The sequence below is a fragment of the Palaemon carinicauda genome, chromosome 27 (assembly GCF_036898095.1).
Source record: "Palaemon carinicauda isolate YSFRI2023 chromosome 27, ASM3689809v2, whole genome shotgun sequence".
Taxonomy (NCBI): domain Eukaryota; kingdom Metazoa; phylum Arthropoda; class Malacostraca; order Decapoda; family Palaemonidae; genus Palaemon; species Palaemon carinicauda.
In genome coordinates, this window is record NC_090751.1 from 29317375 (window position 1) to 29338062 (window position 20688).

At 39.0% G+C, this 20688-nt stretch overlaps 1 long non-coding RNA gene across 1 annotated transcript in view; it reads left to right on the plus strand.

Moving 5' to 3' along the window:
- The window catches only part of LOC137621147 (uncharacterized), a 20850-nt gene extending 1131 nt beyond the window's left edge, over positions 1 to 19719 (plus strand). Inside the window, exons 2-4 of the long non-coding RNA XR_011040134.1 lie at positions 5069 to 5322; positions 17261 to 17506; positions 17728 to 19719. This is a non-coding gene — a long non-coding RNA (uncharacterized lncRNA). The remainder of the gene's footprint in view (positions 1 to 5068; positions 5323 to 17260; positions 17507 to 17727) is intronic.
- Positions 19720 to 20688: the final 969 nt, after the last annotated feature.

Consider the following 20688-nt stretch of genomic DNA (forward strand, 5'->3'; position numbering starts at 1 on the left):
AGGGGCTGCTAAGCATCTAGATCTTTGTCTTGCTCCTGGAGTCATGGTAAGATAAATCTGCAGTCAATCGAGATCCTTGGTTCCTATAACTTATATTTAAATAAGTAGAAACTTTTACCTCCGATATTCAAGGTATAATTAATGTACGATACCAAAGAAGATGGAATTGGACAGTTATGATAATTATTGGTGGATAAGTAGTGCCCAGAGGCCGGAAATCGACGAAGATAGAGCTGTTTTGACATGTGATGAAAATGGAGCAGATTATGTATAGAACACACTTTAAGATAGTGGTAGGACAAATAAGGCAACAGACGAAGGCCTAAATCTGATTAGAGATCAGTGACAAGATGGAAGAGATTGGGAAGGGTGTTTTTCACGACTAATCCTGAGAAGGGAAGAGCTGACCTAAGTCTAAAGAAAGATCTTGGGGCTGACGTAGGCATGTTTGTGATGATCGTTGTGATAATGTATTTAGTTTAGAAAGTACAGTATAAGAGTTGGGTTAGCTGTTATTTCTTTAAGGGGGATATTGCATTGAGTACATAATTGACCTTTGTAAATAATATTCTGGTGATTATGAGTGGCGTAACCACCTTCCGGCTTCTAATTCTCAAAAGAAAATTATTAACCCTCATATGTACAATATTTTTTAAAAATTAGATTTTATTCATTTATTCATGTTACTCCCGCATTTATGGAAATTGTTTTAGGCTGGTCAGAAAGACGGCCAAAAACTAGTTTTACCAAAATTTTCAATTCAAAACGAATTCTGCTACTTCTGGGGTGTAGTTGGTTCTAATCAGTTAAATTTCCTGAGTTATGCTTTTCATAATCTATTCCTTTTATTCATTACCTAAATTTATGGGATAAACACCTCACCCCCTGCGCTGGGTACTGGTATGTTTCTCATACTTTAGACTACTTGAAATATATTTGGAAAGCTGTGCAACTTAATCACCAAGAACAATTTTCTGTTGCTTGACCTACCTTCATTAACTTGTAGTAAGGGCTATTTTCTTGGTCCTGTCACACAATTAAGTCCTGCTACTTGTTTACCGTATACTTCATTAAAATATTTTGAGAATAACATAATATAATTGGTGTTACTTGCCAAATCCACGCTATCATCGCATTTTATAAAAAAAAAAAAAAAAAAAAAAAGTAAACTATGTCAGTCTATATAATCAGACCTGATGTCAAGGTCCACCTTGTATACAAGGGCTCCTATAACTAAGTCACCCATAACTATTCTCGTGTCGACACTATTTGTCGCCTGTACGATGCGAAGCAATTTTATCAAATACGTTGGCCCTCCAATTCCGATAACTTTAGGTCATTTCACATATCTTCTCATTTATTAGGTTTTAAAAGCGCAGTCATTGTAGTTCAATCAGTAAAATGGTAGGCCTTTCTTGCGGTGAAACTCCTTTCATCAATCTTACTGTTTATTATTATAATTTGTAACATTGAAGTTGTATTTTAGGTAGCCTACGTTGTAATAGATGGGGTAGAAGTAATCAACGACTTTCCTGATTAGCCCACGAAAAGGTTCGATTTCCTACAATGTTTAAAAATATACCTTCCGTTGAAATTTAAAGGTTTATACGTTTTACGGAACCTTTTGAGTGTAAAGTGTTAAGTAGTGTTAAGTGCGATTGAAATCTTAATTATGGCGAACCTCCAATAAGACTTAGAATAAACCTTTTCAAATTTCAAGAAAAGTTTAGATGAAGTTATTTGACATCTAACATGTGGATCCGAACACTGATTAGTATAACCAGTTCCTAATTATACTGATGTTGCTTTCATGCTCTGTCGAAAACGAAAGTGACTTAGTCTGAAGCTAATTGCGGTGTAAATATTTACAGTCGGGTATGAAATATTAAATAGATGTCAGTTGAAACTGTGCCGTTAATATGGCGAAGGTAATTTAGTTGCTATTTTTTCCTTGTTGAAGCCCTTGGACTTATAGCATCTTGCTTTTCCAACCAGGGTTGTAGATTAGCTAGTAATAATAATAATGATGATAAAATGATCTCTCGGATGTTTTTCATGACTAGTTTGTTCATTTTAAATTCTAAGGGCATTGAACAAATAATCCAAAAGAAAGCTGAATTAAAGCCAGGTTTATGGATGATTTATGTTGGACCTCCAGAGAATGAACTATCAAAATTTTAATGTAGACATTTATATAGGTTATATCTCTAACATTGGCCTATTTCTCAGTATGTGGACTTGAAAAAAGAACATATTCATAAAATTTAGTTTTGTAAACTTTTTATTTCCACATTCAAAGCTTTGCGACATCTTGAATTCTTATGTTGTGTTTTTTTTTCTGCCCTAAACAGTTAATAAACTTGTCAAAACCTATGACAGACAATGCACTGGACAAAATCCTAAATACATAATTTTGTTCCATGGTCACCAGCACAATTTCCAGATTCTGTCATTAGTCCTAACTTGAGCACCATTATCATCAATTCATTTACGAATTTCAGTAAATAGCTATGTTCAAGTTAGAAATTTAAGCTAACGAGACTCAAGTTGGAACGCTTCCGTGTCAATAAATATCTATTGCTAAGTTTATTATCTAATTAAACAATATACATTAGCAAGCATGGAACTAGCCTATTGGTGTGATGTTTTTTTTCGGGTTATTGTATGGTAATATAAGTTCATTTTGACCTTGAAATCAATACACTAAGATATGATAACCTTGAGGTACCATTTCCCAATGTATATGGTAATTTTGGCAGGGAGGTTAATGAAAAATGTTCTATATTGTAAAGCAGTGTTGGACTTTTACATTTTAGTAATAGTAAAAAAAAATCTTCGTTTTCCCTTTTCGTATCGTTTTGGTTTTTAAAGATACTATAGCATTCTTGCATTTAAAAAAAATTGTGAATTAGGTTACAATAAAACCATAAGTTTTGATATATTTTGATGTAGGATAAAAGTATGGCTTCATGACAAAGCATTGCTTACAGTCTGCTAAACTCATTGCTAAAGGGTTGTTGCAGCATTCTTTTTGGACCCTTGTACTCTCATTTTAATCTTATTATGACTGTTTCCACTACCTTTCATCAATCTTCTACTATATTGCGGCTATGCTCCCCCCCCCCCCCCAAGGTTGCACTCTGCCACTGAATGGCCTAGGAGGCCCCAGCACCGGCACATATCCCTCAAATTAGAAAATTTATACTTAACAAAACATTATTGTTATTATCATTATTACTTTCTAAGCTACAACCCTAGTTTGAAAAGCTGGATGCTATAAGCCCAGGGGCTCTAACAGGGATAATAGCTCAGAGAGGAAAGGAAATAAGGAAAAATAAAATATCTTAAGAAGAGCAACAAGATTAAAATAAATATCTCCTATATAAACTATAACAAACTTTAACAAACTAAGAGGAAGAGAAATAAGATAGAATAGTGTGCCCAAGTGTACCCTCTAGCGAGAGAACTCTAACCAAAAAGACAGTGGAAGACCATGGTACAGAGGCTATGGTTTTATTTTGGAGTGTCCTTCTCCTAGAAGAGGTGCTTACCAAAGCTAAAGAGTCTCTTATACCCTTACATAAAGAAAAGTTGCCACTGAACAATTACAGTGAACTAAGAAGATTTGTTAGGTAATCTCAGTGCTGTCCGGTGTACGAGGACAGAGGAGAATGTGTAAAGAATAGGCCAGACTATTCAGTGTGTGTGTGTAGGCAAAAGGAAAATGAACCGTAACCAGATAGAAGGATCCAATGTAGTACTGTCTGGCCAACCAAAGACCCCATAACTCTCTAACTAACCAGAATTCTTAAATAGTGGCCAACCAAGTTTTCGAGAATAAATATTAAACCTATTCCCTACAAAAAAAAAAAAAAAAGTCAATTTTAATGTTAAACCACATTTTTTCCAGAGTAATACTAAGCTGTTCGTAATTGAAAAAGTTACATCATTAGCTACACCAGTTTGTTTGTTGTAGATAGTTTGTTACTTTTTTTATCCCAACCCCCAAATTACTGTACTGCTGTAAATGAAAGTTGTACTTGAAAACGTTAGCTATTCTAAAGTGGTCAGTCAACCAAATGTCCGTGAGTTGCTACAAAATGGGACTCGCAATTTAAACATCGGTTGTAGGCACCTACATATTAACAAAAGCGAAGTTGTAAAAATAGTAACTACCGGTCAAAGAAAAGCTAGTAAAAACTTAAATAAAGATTAACTTTAGATACACTGGTCAGTCAAATATTTAGCTACTGTGAAAGGGTACGCTAAATGATCATGCACCAAAGAGAATTCACAATGTATAGCTTTAGCTACATGACAAAGCACTAATATGAGGACATCTGAGCTTTCTCGGAGCTAAGACCCTGTGCAATATGTAAAAAAAATTAACTTTAAATATTTATTTAAGATGCAAGAATTACTGTAATGATACATATGTAGGTTAGCTAACTTGTTTTTAGAAAAGCTAGCCGACTGAAAACAACGATGATTAGGGTGGGTTTGGAGGTTGTTATGTGGTTGCCTAAGTTAATTGTGTTGCACTTACGAACTTCTGATTTGAAAACCAACTCTTGGAACTTATTTCATTCATACTTTATATATATAGGAAACTTCCTTTACTAGTATAGGTTAACCAAATGTTTGCAAATAGAATGTAATTCCTTTTAAAATAGATCTGTAAAAGTACTGGTCATTCATATGATAAGGAAATATATATAGGAAACTTCCTTTACTAGTATAGGTTAACCAAATGTTTGCAAATAGAATGTAATTCCTTTTAAAATACGTCTGTTAAAGTATTGGTCATTCATATGATAAAGAAAAAGTTGTGACTGGTCATTCAATGATCAAGACAAGCTTTTAATGAAAAACTAACTATAATGGTCCAACAACAGTAAGTTATGTTCAAATGATCAGTGATTGGAATACTTTTAATATTTTGGAAAATTTGGAGCCATTTAAACATTCAGTGAAAAAAATACATTTACAGTATATGATTTGTATTTTATCTTGCCAACTTAATGACTTACCATATGCATTATAATGATTATTTTTTTTTTATTGCCAGATTCCCACCTTGCAGACACCAACCATCTGATCTCTCTCCCTAGCACTGTCTTGGCGAACAAAGGAAAATAAAAATCGTCTTCATATCTATTATTGGCAAGCTAGAAATAATTCGTGGAGACATAGCTATTGGCCATTTTGGATTGGATTATGGAATTCATGCCAGGGGCCAGGCATTTTCAACATATCCACCACTTGTTGAGGACTAAGGTTGCTGTCCTGTTCCCTGCCAGAACTAACTTCATTTGTAATAAAGTAAGTACTGTATGGTACTTTGTGTGAAATGGAGTGTTTCTGTAGAGGTAGTACTATCAGTGAGCCTCTCATGGTTACCTGTAGTCATTACTTATGGGTCTTTGCAGATCTTTCTTTGGCCTCTAGAACCACTTTAGCATTCTGCTATGCTTTAGTTACTGTTCCCTTCTTTCTATTTTGCTACCTTACCTCGCAACTTTGGCTAAATAGTTGAATTGCACGGTTCACCCAAGCTGCACTCAACGCTGGACATCGTTCCACGCTCCACCGTAACTGCAGGGTTTCGTTCTGTTACACTTTGATGCTAGACAACCAAACTGGCCCCCAGTGCCATGCCATGTGGTCCAAGTTTATAAATGTAACCCATAAAGAGGGATTCATAATTGTTTTTGTAAAAGAATGTCATTTGATGTTAATTCCCAGTAATGGGTAATATCAGTATTGAAGAAAGTGAAATTGCATACATAACTACATGTTCTTATCCAGTAATGTTGCTGAAGGTTGTTAATCTAGAGAACTAATCCCATTGACCTTCAAACAAGAAGTGAATGGATTTACTCATGAAATCCTAAACAGCAGCAGCAGCAATTTACGAATTTTACTTTTATGCCAAATTTTCATTAAAGTAATATATATTATATTATACAGTAATCAATTTAGGCTATACAGCCCAATCTTAGGGCCTGCAAAACCATTCAGTACCATTTCTTATGATGGGTTATTGAGGAAAAAATGAAGTTGGGTTTGCACAACGGCATGTAATTTTCACTGAAATGTGGAGCATAAACTGTTGTCTTAAAGTAAACTTCAGATTTATTCAAGTCTGAATAGTTATACTTTTAAAGGCATTTTGGCAAACTCCAACACTTGAAAGTTTATTCAGAATAGGTAGCAAATATTCCAAGGTCCCTAAATTTGAAATGAACTACGGTATTATCTTGGGTACTATTTTGGGGTATGGCTAACGGTATGTCTGATAACTTTTTGGTGGAAGGAAAATTAGTTGTAGAAAAAGCGTGGGGGAATAGAGTAGGTGGATGTAAAAGGGAGCTAGTGAGGGTTGAAGAGCTAATAAAACCGGGGGTAAAAAGTAAATATCAAGAAAGGTTGAAAATGGCATATGACGAAGTGAAAGAAAGAGAAACTGGTAATTTAGAGGAGTGGAAGTTAGTAAAAGAAAATTTTGTTGGGATTGCAAGTGATGTTTGTGGCAAGAAGTTTGTTGGAGGCAGCATGAAGAAGGGCTGTGAATGGTGGAATGAAGGAGTGAAGGTAAAAGTGGAAGAGAAAAAAAGAGGGCTTTTGAAAAATGGCTGCAGAGTAATAGTGTAGAGAAGTATGAAAGATATAGAGAAAAATGTGGAAGTAAAGTGCAATGTACGTGAAGCAAAGAGGGCAGCTGACCTGAGGTGGGGTCAGGGACTGGGTCATTCATATGAAGAGAATTAGAAGTTGTTTTGGAAAGAAGTGAAGAGAGTAAGGAAGGCTGGTTCAAGAATTGAAGAGACAGTGAAAGATGGAAAAGGAAGGTTGTTGAAAGGAGAGGAGGCAAGGAAAAGGTGGGCGGAATATTTTGAAAGTTTACTGAATATAGAGGATAATATTAAGGCAGATATATTTGCTGTAGCAGGTGTTGAGGTGCCGGTGATGGGAGATGAGAATGAGAGAGAGATTACAAGAGAGGAAGTGAGGAGAGCACTAGATGAAACGAGAGTAGGAAAAGCATCTGGTATGGATGGTGTGAGAGCTGAGATGTTGAAGGAGGGGGATGTGACTGTACTTGAATGGTTGGTGAGATTGTTTAATATGTGTTTTGTGTTGTCAATGGTACCAGTAGATTGGGTTTGTGCATGTATTGTACCACTATATAAGGGTAAGGGAGATGTGCATGAGTGTTGTAATTCAAGGGGTATTAAGTTTGTTGAGTGTAGTTGGAAAAGTGTATGGTAGAGTACTGATTAATAGGATTAAGGATAAAACAGAGAATGCAATCTTAGAAGTACAGGGTGGTTTTAGAAGAGGTACGGGTTGTATGAATCCGATTTTTACAGTTAGGCAAATATGCGAGAAATATTTAGCAAAAGGTAAGGTGGTGTGTATGTTGCGTTTATGGATCTGGAGAAAGCGTATAATAGAGTTGATAGGGAAGCAATGTGGAATGTGATGAGGTTATATGGAGTTGGTGGAAGGTTGTTGCAAGCAGTGAAAAGTTTCTACAAAGGTAGTAAAGCATGTGTTAGGATAGGAAATGAAGTGAGTGATTGAGAGTGGGGCTGAGACAGGGATGTGTGGTCGCCGTGGTTGTTTAACTTTTATGTTGATAGAGTGGTGAGAGAGGTTAATGCTAGAGTGCTTGGACGAGGATTGAAACTGGTAGACGAGAATGACCATGAATGGGAGGTAAATCAGATATTGCTTGCAGGTGATACTGTACTGGTTTCAGACGCGGAAGAGAAGCTTGGCCGATTAGTGACAGAATTTGAAAGGGTGTGTGAGAGAAGGAAGTTGAGTTAATGTGGGTAAGAGTAAGATTATGAGATGTAGGAGAAGGGAAGGTGGTGTGAGGTTGAATGTCATGTTGAATGGAGAGTTATTTGAGGAGGTGGATCAGTTTAAGTACTTGGGGTCTGTTGCAGCAAATGGTGGAGTGGAAGCAGATGTACATCAAGTGAATGAAGGATGCAAAGTGTTTGGGGCAGTTAAGGGAGTAGTAAAAAAAATTGAGGGTTGGGCATGAATGTAAAGAGAGTTCTATATGAGAAAGTGATTGTACCAACTGTGATGTATGGATCAGAGTTGTGGGGAATGAAAGTGACGGAGAGACAGAAATTGAATGTTTGAGATGAAGTGTCTAAGGAATATGGCTGGTATATCTCGAGTAGATAGGGTTAGGAACAAAGTAGTGAGGGTGAGAACGGGTGTAAGAAATGAGTTAGCAGCTAGAGTGGATATGAATGTGTTGAGATGGTTTTCCTTGTTGAGCGAATGGAAAATGGCTGTCTGCTATTGAGTGAATGGAAAATGGCTATCTGCTAAAGAAGGTGATAAATGCAAGAGTTGATGGGAGATTGATGGGAGAAGTACAAGAGGAAGGCCCAGGTTTGAGTGGCTGGATGGAGTGAAGAAAGCTCTGGGTGATAGGAGGATAGATGTGAGAGAGGCAAGAGAGCGTGCTAGAAATAGGAATGAATGGCGAGCGATTGTGACGCAGTTCTGGTAGGCCCTGCTGCTTCCTCTGGTGCCCTGGATAACCGTGGAGGTAGCAGCAGTACGGGATTCAGCGTCATGAAGCTTCATCTGTGGTGGATAACGGGGGAAGGTGGGCTGTGGCACCCTAGCAGTACCAGCCGAACTCGGTTGAGTCCGTTGTCAGGCTGGGAGGAACGTAGAGAGGAGAGGTCCCCTTTTTGGTTTCATTTGTTTGATGTCGGCTACCCCCCAAAATTGGGGAAATTGCCTTGGATGTACAGTATGTACTATTTTGGCAGATTGAACAGTGATTATGAACTATAAATAATGTAAGTCTTAATTGCAGGGAATTTGAAACTGTACTGCGTGGATACATCTTAATTATACAATAAATTTTGTGGCAAGTTAATATATCTGGTAGTTTGTATAAGATAGAGGCTGCGGAAAACTATCTGGCTGTTATGTTGGCGACCATTTCCCTATGTAATGACTTAGTTATAATTAGTTAGCTCTTGCATTTAAATTCACAGTAACTAAATATTTCCTCATTCTTATAGGGAAATTAGCTAATTATTTTTTTTGGATTATTTAGTTTCTTTAGTTCAGGTCTACTGGATGTACATTGATAAATTGATCTTTGAATTTGGGGTAATTTCATGTAAGCTACTTCATTCTTTAAAAACCCTATGTGTGTCATTGCTTTGGTATTATCAACACCACAGACTGGCAGGTGGTGGGATTTCAGCAGTCTGTAGAACATAGCAGCTTCAGTTTCATTATGGTAATAGATTTTTAATTCATGCCCAATCACACCAAGCATTAAGTTTCATTACACATAGTGTTCAGTTGGTTATCCCTAGCAGTCTCTATCAAGGAGGTAAAAGCAATATAGAGGTAAACCTAAGACAGAAGACTAGGCAAATGCCTAGAACTTTCACCAATAATTAAGCCCTACTATACAAATGTTAATGGCATGTTGTATCAGCTGACTTTTCCTCTCAAAGGTGATGAGTCTTGTAGCCAACAGGAAAAATTCTATTGGGAGTACAGGTGACAACGTTGGCCTTGCAGAAAATGCTGGATAGGGCTTGAGTTCCAATACCGTGATGGGTGTTTAGGACTAGTCAATTTGTGAGATTTTGTCAAGAAGGTGGAGTTGGAATCTACTTCCAGTGTCTTAATTAAAAATTGTGAGAAATTCAGTACATGCATATGATGTTGAAAGACCAGTCTGTGACATATGCTCCACGGTTTCTGTCAGGCTGCAAAGGCACAGGATTATTCCGTCTGAATTTCTAAGGTTATCAGTGACAAAGGGGAGTCCATTCTAGAGTAGGGCAACCCTATGTTGTCACCATATCTATTTTTGTCCTCTCTAAAATTGATGAGATCAGCAGTTGCTTATAGTTTTCCAGATTTCATACAGTACATTCTTCTTCCCTGGAATGAATCTTACTGACAACTCTACAGCATTGTCCTTTGCCTAAATGTACTCTTTGTTAAACTCTCAAAGACCGTATGAGAAGGTTTCTCCTTGCGTTTTATGCTATTAAAGCAATATGTCACTCAAGTTTTCAACATGTTTATATGCTAGAACTTAACTCTAGCAACCACACTCCTAATGCTGCAACTTGGTCCCTTCAGGAAAGATTGGCCCCCTACCTCCTGCTCAACAGGAACAAGACTAGATTGTTGGTGGAGAGGCGCATGTTAACGAGTTACTCTTAAAGATGTCCCAGAAGACATTGCCAGTTGTTTTCTCTTAATTATAAAAGGCTACACTACCTCTTTAAGATGGTAGATGCAATCACCTGATTAGCTGCATGCCCAGTTAAATCATCATCTTCTTGGGTGTAAAACTCAACTATTCCCAATTTCCCACAAACCCCATATAGAGACATCAGGTGAGTAGTCTATCTTGAACCTAAATCAAGTGCCTCGGAAAAGGCAAAGACTAGCAAGTCATCAAGAAACTTCTAACACATTTATTCTGTTAGAGTGGGGTCAAAAAGAAACCAGATTGAACACTTGTGTAGAGGAGGATATTTCAAAGCCCAGGACATCTACAACCCAGTGCTCTGCTCAGTGTCACTACCATTCTGCCCATTAGCATGAAAATGCATCCCCCTTCAGCAGCTTGAGCATACTGCCGATTTTGCCTACTTTTTTTTCCCTCTACTGTCCCTCCTACATTGGCCAGGCTTGGGCACAAGAAGATGAAGCAACAGGAGATTGTGATTGGGTTAAAGGCAGTTGGAGTTTTCTTCAAAGCCTTTCCTAAATATGTGACAGAGACCTAGACCAAATGTCTAACTGCAGGTACCTTCAAAGGGCTTGAACCATTTAAGGTAACCACAATACGGATGAGGGAATCGTTGCTAGACTTTCACTGCTCCATCGTTGCTTCTAAAGTACTTCTGAGGAAAGAGACCTTGCTTCCAATATTGGGGTGCTTCCCTGTCCAAATTAGTTGGAGAATGAATGTGGAAACTAACATACATCCCTCTTTAGGACCCAGTTGGCCCATTGATTTAACTGACTGGTGTGCAAAGAAGGTCTCTGCCTGAGCAACGGATGAAACCCACTTGCTATACTGCCATAGTAGTGAATACCATGGCAAAATATCCAAGGTCTGACAAGACACCCTCTTCCACCCAAGTCTCTCCTCAAGGAATCTCCATCAAGAATGAAGCGTTGGTATTTTATGCATGACTAAAGGATGGATATTTGGTTGAGAATCCTTCAGATCCACTGCAAGCATGACCTCTTCCTTTATATTACAAGACTGTACAATAATTCCCAACACCATGCTGAGCATAGTACTATACAATGAACAAACTTCCTCAGTGGTGAGAGGTTGACGACTGATCTCCAATTCCCAGTAGACTTTTCCTCGGGAAGAGCCGACTAGAAAAAACCGAAGGAAAGTCTGAGGACTTGAAGTGCACTCTTCTCCTCCATCTTTTTCACCTCTGCCACCATGGCTAGAACTGGTTTAAATGTTACTCATGAATGGCAGAGGCAAGGGACATTATGAAACCCTAGAGACTGACCACATATGATCAACGCCTTAGCTCCCACTCTCCTGCCCCTCCCCTTGACCAGGGAGGGGCAGGCAATGGTTGCTTATGACTCAGCAGGTAGACCTATATGCTCTCTCATACCCTCATTCCTAGCTCACAAGGATGGGGATATTGCAGACATTACTAGAAGCTATTAAGCTTGAGTGGAATTATGTGCCATTCAACAGATTGCCCAGAGAAGTTTCTTATAGATTACCTCAAACAGAACGTCCAGCAATTTTGAAAGGAAACTCAGAAATGCCATTGGAGTTCAAATAAGGCACAGTCAAAGATCTCTGAAGGGTAGGCAGTATCCATCCTAAGGGATATCTACAACCCAGTGCTCTGCTCAGTGTCACTACCATTCTGCCCATTAGCATGAAAATGCATCCCCCTTCAGCAGCTTGAGCATACTGCCGATTTTGCCTACTTTTTTTTCCCTCTACTGTCCCTCCTACGTTGGCCAGGCTTGGGCACAAGAAGATGAAGCAACAGGAGATTGTGATTGGGTTAAAGGCAGTTGGAGTTTACTTCAAAGCCTTTCCTAAATATGTGACAGAGACCTAGACTAAATGTCTAACTGCAGGTACCTTCAAAGGGCTTGAACCATTTAAGGTAACCACAATACGGATGAGGGAATCGTTGCTAGACTTTCACTGCTCCATCGTTGCTTCTAAAGTACTTCTGAGGAAAGAGACCTTGCTTCCAATATTGGGGTGCTCCCCTGTCCAAATTAGTTGGAGAATGAATGTGGAAACTAACATACATCCCTCTTTAGGACCCAGTTGGCCCATTGATTTAACTGACTGGTGTGCAAAGAAGGTCTCTGCCTGAGCAACGGATGAAACCCACTTGCTATACTGCCATAGTAGTGAATACCATGGCAAAATATCCAAGGTCTGACAAGACACCCTCTTCCACCCGAGTCTCTCCTCAAGGAATCTCGCGATCAAAGTAAAGGCTGCAGTGTTGACAGGAAGAGGAGGTAGGCTTCTGCCCAATGCTACTTAGAACCTTCTTGTCCAGAGTATGGGAGGCAGGATCTTACTTAACTGGCTAGACTGACCATGACAGCTCCAGTAAGCCCTTCTTGAGAGCTTAGCTGCCAATACAACGATGTATTACAATACATCCCAGGATGAATAAGTGCAAGAAAGGATGCTGTAACATTTATCATGATGACAGTTATTTGCTCGTAGAGCAAACATGACTCAGAGTACAGAACATTGTGTGTACTCATAAGTTCTGCCCTTTTTGGCTAAAAGGCTCTTGCTTAAAATAATACAAGAGGATGGGCTCTATTTGCAATCTTTCCTCTTCAGAAACATAACATTTAGCACTAACATGCCCTGAGACTTTCAAAATACAGCATAATTTAGACTCTTTGGTATGCTGTTATCAAGCGAACGCTAGCATGTCACTTTTCATATTGGCCACAGAGTGATCAACTATGTTTATTCCTAGTTGTGTGGATTAGGCACACGTGGTGACAGGTTATTTCGATCCCTACCAGGCAAGTACATGATATAAAGTGACTCTGGAGTCATAAGGTGACTGAGGATTAATAGATCAAGGTGACTGAGGACTGATAGATCAAGGATCATTATCACAATCATGCTTATTTAAGGAAATGCCTCTTTGCTTGTAGAAACAGGGAGAGACTGATAGTTTGTTCCAGAGCAGGAAGTGCCTTTTATTCTAGATGGCAGTACTGTTGCTCAATTTTAAGAGACTTGGCACCAGTGAAATAAAGCTTAACTCCTGTACAGGATACACACTCTTTCCCTGTCTGAATTATTACTTGATACTGCAGTCTCTCACTAGTAAGTTGGGAGAGATTGGTTGTAGTTTCTATAGACTCCTGTCAATTTGCATTCCTGGACTCCTAAGATGATTTCTTCTTCTTAAACATAGCAGTATCAGTAGAATCTTGAAAAGATAAGGAGCACACACAGGAGGTTGCCACAGGGGCCTCTTCAAAAGCAGTAACCATATCAGCAGGTGCCACACTCTTCAGCACATCCACGGGTCCAGCAGCTTAGGGTCAGCTTGGTTAGTCCTGGTGGAGGCAAAAACCTTCCCCCACCAATGGAGAACCAGCGATGACCTAGGAAGGTTAGCTTGCTTAGGTTCTGGTTGTTGTTGTCATCACATAACCACGTATAACAAGGATATGACAATGAATACCTATTTGCCCTGTTAAAGTCACAAGGATGATTAGGATTAACTGTGGGTTTGCACAAAACCTGCCATACTTCTTTTCTTGTGGCTTTATCCCTAACACTTCATGTACTTTTACTCTGAAACAACAGTATCTGTGCACTAATCCTTTTATTTTAGAATGTATGAAAAAAATCAAAATAACCAATATTTGAGAGGGAACAAGGAGTACAGTATGATTGTAGCCAAAGTCAAACTTGCTAGCTGTAACTACCTTATTTTCCAGCACAGCAGTAGTCATTTTATTAAAGGTCAATGGTTTGTATTTGTGTAGGAACAAATTTTACTTTTATCTTTGAACATATGCTAAAGTTGTGAAATAAAATTTCTCAAATAAAATTTCTCAATCAAGAATTACTTTTAATTTATACTTTAAATAGTATTAATATTAATAAGTATACATGGGTAAGAGTGGCAAATGGAAGAGTAGTAGAAAGGGCATTAATGGATTATGTGTTGATAACTAAAAGAATGTTTGGAAGATTGAAAGACGTGCACGTGTTTAGGGGTATGGCTAACGGTATGTCTGATCATTTTTTTGGTGGAAGGAAAATTAGTTTTAGCAAAAGAGTGGGGGTATAGAGTAGGTGGATGTAAAAGGGAGCTAGTGAGGGTTGAAGAGCTAATAAAACCGGGGGTAAAAAGTAAATATCAGGAAAGGTTGAAAATGACATATGACGAAGTGAAAGTAAGAGAAACTGGCAATTTAGAGGAGGAGTGGAAGTTAGTAAAAGAAAATTTTGTTGGGATTGCAAGTGATGTGTGTGGCAAGAAGGTTGTTGGAGGCAGCATGAGGAAGGGCAGTGAATGGTGGAATGAAGGAGTGAAGGTAAAAGTGGAAGAGAAGAGGAGGGCTTTTGAAGAATGGCTGCAGAGTAATAGTATAGAGAAGTATGAAAAATATCGAGAGAAAAATTTGGAAGTAAAGCGCAAGGTACGTGAGGCAAAGAGGGCAGCTGACCTGAGGTGGGGTCAGGGATTGGGTCATTCATATGAAGAGAATAAGTAGTAGTTTTGGAGAGAAGTGAAGAGTAAGGAAGGCTGGCTCAAGAATTGAAGAGACAGTGAAAGATGGAAATGGAAGGTTGTTGAAAGGAGAGGAGGCAAGGAAAAGGTGGGCGGAATATTTTGAAAGTTTACTGAATGTTCAGGATAATATTAAGGCAGATATAATTGCTTTTGCAGGTGTTGAGGTGCCAGTGATGGGAGATGAGAATGAGAGAGAGATTACAATAGATGAAGTGACGAGAGCACTAGATGAAACGAGAGTAGGAAAAGCATCTGGTATGGATGGTGTGAGAGCTGAGATGTTGAAGGAAGAGGGTGTGACTGTACTTGAATGGTTGGTGAGATTGTTTAATGTGTTTTGTGTTGTCAATGGTACCAGTAGATTGGGTTTGTGCATGTATTGTACCACTATATAAGGGTAAGGGAGATGTGCATGAGTGTTGTAATTCAAGAGGTATTAGTTTGTTAAGCCTAGTTGGAAAAGTGTATGGTAGAGTAATGATTAATAGGATTAAGGATAAAACAGAGAATGCAATCTTAGGAATACAGGGTGGTTTTAGAAGAGGTAGGGGTTGTATGAATCAGATTTTTACAGTTAAGCAGATATGCGAGAAATATTTAGCAAAAGGTAAAGAGGTGTACAGTATGTTGCGTTTATGGATCTGAAGAAAGAGTATGATAGAGTTGATAGGGAAGCAATGTGGAATGTGATGAGGTTATATGGAGTTGGTGGAAGGTTGTTGCAAGTAGTGAAAAGTTTCTACAAAGGTAGTAAAGCATGTGTTAGGATAGGAAATGAAGTGAGTGATTGGTTTCCGGTGAGAGTGGGGCTGAGACAGGGATGTGTGATGTCACCGTGGTTGTTTAACTTGTATGTTGATGGAGTGGTGAGAGAGGTGAATGCTCGAGTGCTTAGAGGAGGATTAAAACTGGTAGACGAGAATGACCATGAATGGGAGATAAATCAGTTGTTGTTTGCGGATGATACTGTACTGGTTGCAGACACAGAAGAGAAGCTTGGCCGATTAGTGACAGAATTTAGAAATGTGTGTGAGAGAAGGAAGTTGAGAGTTAATTTGGGTAAGAGTAAGGTTATGAGATGTACGAGAAGGGAAGGTGGTGCAAGGTTGAATGTCATGTTGAATGGAGTGTTACTGGAGGAGGTGGATCAGTTTAAGTATGTAGGGTCTGTTGTTGCAGCAAATGGTGGAGTGGAAGCAGATGTATGTCAGAGAGTGAATGAAGGTTACAAAGTGCTGGGGGCAGTTAAGGGAGTAGTAAAAAATAGAAGGTTGGGCATGAATGTAAAGAGAGTTCTATATGAGAAAGTGATTGTACCAACTGTGATGTATGGATCGGAGTTGTGGGGAATGAAAGTGACAGAGAGACAGAAATTGAATGTGTTTGAGATGAAGTTTCTAAGGAGTATGGCTGGTGTATCTCGAGTAGATAGGGTTAGGAACAAAGTGGTGAGAGTGAGAACGGGTTTAAGAAGCGAGTTTGCAGCTAGAGTGGATATGAATGTGTGGAGGTAGTTTGGTCATGTTGAGAGAATGGAAAATGGCTGTCTGCTAAAGAAGGTGATGAATGCAATAGTTGATGGGAGAAGTACAAGAGGAAGGCCAAGGTTTGGGTGGATGGATGGAGTGAAGGAAGCTCCGGGTGATAGGAGGATAGAAATGAGAGAGGCAAGAGAGCATTCTAGAAATAGGAATGAATGGCGAGCGATTGTGACGCAGTTCCGGTAGGCCCTGCTGCTTCCTCCGATGCCTTAGATGACCGTGGAGGTAGCAGCAGTAGGGGATTCAGCATTATGAAGCTTCCTCTGTGGTGGATAATGTGGGAGGGTGGGCTGTGGCACCCTAGCAGTACCAGCTGAACTCGGTTGAGTCCCTTGTTAGGCTGGAGGAACATAAAGAGTAGAGGTCCCCTTTTGTTTTTGTTTCATTTGTTGCTGTCAGCTACCCCCCAAAATTGGGGGAAGTGCCTTGGTATATGTATGTATGTTAATAGTCAAGTCAAGGTTTGGGTGTGGATGTAATAGATTCACAGTTCTGTACTGTACAATATAGTAGTAGTCTTTTATTTCATAGCACAAATAATTAACAATTCATTTTCCAGGTTTTTGCCAAATGATATAAACTAAATTTACTACTTGGTGCATTTATCCAAAAACTTCTTGCACAGACTGATTTTTGGCTGTTTGTTTTACCCTCTTCTGTTTTGTAGTTTTCAAGTGTGCTGAATATATAAAGACAAGGTAACCCAATCTGAAGGAATAAGGATTTAAACATCATTAAACCTTATAGGTTAGCCGAAGATTGCTCTGGGGGAAAATCCTGCTGTTGCACCATGACGTAAAATGAAAAGGAAACTGATGTAAAATAGAAAGATTAAAAGCAAGTGCAGTTATGAGACAAAGTAATGCTGAAAATTTAAATTTCATAAAACTTTGACAGGTCCAGGTGTATGCTGCCCATCAAGAAACAATGAGCACTTGGATGCTCGTAGCAATGATGAAGGAAGCTACACAAGCAAATGAATTAAAAGGGGGCTTGGGTAGCCCCTTATGCACAGGACCTAGGTCGTGTTGATAGATAACCTTAAGGAACATGATTAATGCTTAAGAAGGACCTTATATCAACGTCAGCAAATTCCAGCTCGAGGCAACTGGAAAGGCACTAAGGGAGAAGTACAAAGTACTGGTAAGTGTGAATGGGTACAATACTGTTACAAACCACAAAATGCAACAGTTCCATGTGTATTGTATTTAACAATTAACAGCACCTAGTGAGTGTAATTTTACAAACCCAAATTGTGTATTAGTGCTGGGAACTTAATTTGATACAAGGGAGTGGTGAAATTATATTTTGTAACCTGTATGCTGTCAGATTGTTTCCTTGTCTAAATTAGTTTTTTGTTTCAGATACTATTGTGATTTTTGTTGAATAAACCCTTATTCATTGGACTCTGTCATGACACTACAAAGCAGCACAATTTATTCAACAAAATTATACTATGCATTGAGAGCTTTGCCTAACCAGGGAAGTTTGGCATGGCTCCAAACACCACACCAAACTGCAATCTGCGAAAGTTTTGGCTTGGAGATTTCATGGAAGTCTTGATTACAACTTGTAAAAATTAAATTTTCCTCCACATTGTTCCAGAGGTAGTGGATGTTATGTAGACACATTTGAATCAGCTAAGATTATCCTCAATGCAACCTAAACCTACAAATTAAGTTTTAGCTAGATATCTCTGTCTATTGGGCATCAGAAGCCACATTAAACAATTTACTACTTTCTATGGATGACCTGGCTAATGACTATCACTTTGTAGCAGTCTGAAAGAGAACTGTAGTTATTTGTACAAGAAACTCGTCCGAGGACTTCGATGCCCAGATATCCATACATTACTTAGACAACTGGAAAATGAAATGCTCACCACCATTCCATAAAGCCAGGTCACTAGAGCAGGCTCAACTGAATGCAGATTCATTTAATGTTTCTTGTGGTGCTTGATGCAACTGCATTTTCCAACCCTACTGCTGAACCAACAAGTCAGTTTGATCATTGTGGGTTGTTTGGCACATCAGCTGCATGACGGGTGGCTTTGCATGTGTTACATCTTTGAAATTTTGTTTGAAATCAGAGACTAAGATCAGATCCAAATCCCCTCCAAGAACACTCTTAAGTCTACTCATTGGCTTGTTACTCCAACTGGATTCCCCGATAAACTTTTCTGAAAATATGCGCCCTTTAGTAGCAGTAACATTTTCTGTTCTCTGAAGGTTACGCTGCCGTTGATCATTTTAAAAAGAAAACTTTGGCTCTAGTTAAGGTCTTATTCACCATTGAGACATGCATCCAATTAAACTAATGCAGCACCTCAGGATGATTACCCCATAGTCGAATTAGTTAGCAAGGGACAGCGCAAGTTATGGATGCTCTACATGTGTAACAACCATTACTACACGAGAAACTTCATCTGTGCTGAACAGTCTGCAATCAAACCTTCGTTAATATCATAGCTGACCTCGCCTAGGACTGTGCTTCTTGCAGCTTAAATTTGACATCCTGGTTGAGCTGGTAGACCTCAGATGTCAAGACATCCTAGGGGTAAGGTTGTTACTGTATCCGCATAAGAACTGCTGCCTCATGGTCATCAAAACAAAACTTCAGAACAAATTTAGCTGATAATGGATCCAGCATAAACAAGGGAGGACACTAGCATCCAAAAACACTACAGTGCCATCCTTTTGAACCTGGAATGGTTCTCCGAGACACTCCAGTGCCATCCTTCTGAACCTGGTATGGTTCTCCGAGACACTCCAGTGCCATCCTTCTGAACCTGGTATGGTTCTCTGAGACACTACAGTGCCATCCTTCTGAACCTGGTGTGGTTCTCCGAGACACTCCAGTGCCATCCTTCTGAACCTGGTATGGTTCTCCGAGCCTAACGCCAGAGAAAGCTACTGAATCTGGAACGTGTACTGTGATGGTCCAACAGATTGAGTGAGCCTGTTGTATGCTTCCTTCAACCCTTGCCTAGAATCCATGACCATGGTGAAAGTGCGGTTTTCTGAATGAGGGGAAAAATATTGTTTTGTATGCTGTCCATTTCCTTCCTTTTTTTATTTTTTATTTTTAGATAACTTTGTTCCATGAGCCATTGTGAATTTTGTTTTGTTGGAAGATATAATAGATTGAATTAGTCTGGATTATACAACCAGTTAAAGGAAAAAAAAAGATTAGGTGTATGGAAAGAAATTGCTTCAACTACTGTTTAAATGTGATATCATTGATAGAGGTAGCAGACTTTGGTAGTAACGCAAGGCCTGTATTATATTTTCTTGCTGAAAAAACACTGGTACCAAAGAATGAAAATTTAAGAATTTTATATAAAAAAAAAAAACCAAGTACAGTAATTTGTATTTTACCTAATTATGCAAACAGGCCTATAATAAAGTAGGGGATCTATCCCCAAGTCAGTACAGGGCAGGCGTGCGTATGACGTCCTGAGGGTGCAATAGCGATTGTAATTTTCTGAGCTTCCATACCAAGAAATTGTTCTATACAAGTCAGTTGTAAAAGTGTCTCTTGCATCATCTTTATGTGGGGGAGGATGGATAGAACGTTATACATATTACCGGGTAAGTCTAATTGGCATGTCGTGAAGGCAAATCATTCAGGATAAATTCTTCCTCAACAGTCTGCCTTCCTTCAGAAAATATAGTTTCTCCCTCCACAGTCAGCAGACTGGAACCTAGCCTCAAACCCTTGAGTATTGGTTACTTTGTTAAGCCCTGTCCACGCGATCAAGCATGCCCAACAGGCAAACAGTGATACCAGACCACAATAGTTAGTAAGAATGAGGGATAATGATGTCAGAAGTGGGGAAAACAACAGACAGGGATCTGGCATCATACATTGTTGCCAGATCCTTGTCTTTTGTTTTCCCGCTTCTGACTTCATCGACAGTCATTTTCACCAACTAATACGGCTTGGTATCAATGTTTGCACGTCTAGCATGCTCGATCGTGTGGACAGGGCTTATAACAAAGTATCCAATACTCAAGGGTTAGAGGCTAGGTTCCTGTCTGCTGACTGTAGAGGGAGAAACTATATTCTCTGAAGGAAAGCAGACTGTCGAGGAAGAATATATCCTGTGAATGATATGGCTAACAGACATATGGCCAATTAAACTTACCCGGTAATAGGTATAACATTCTATCCATCCTCCCCCACATAAAGATGATGCAAGAGACACTTGACTTGTATAGAACAATTTCTTGGTATGGAAGCTCAGAAAATGACCGACTATTGCACCCTCAGGTAGGCAAAAGATTAAGTGCCAAACTCTCTACCTTTTATCCTAGACCATCACT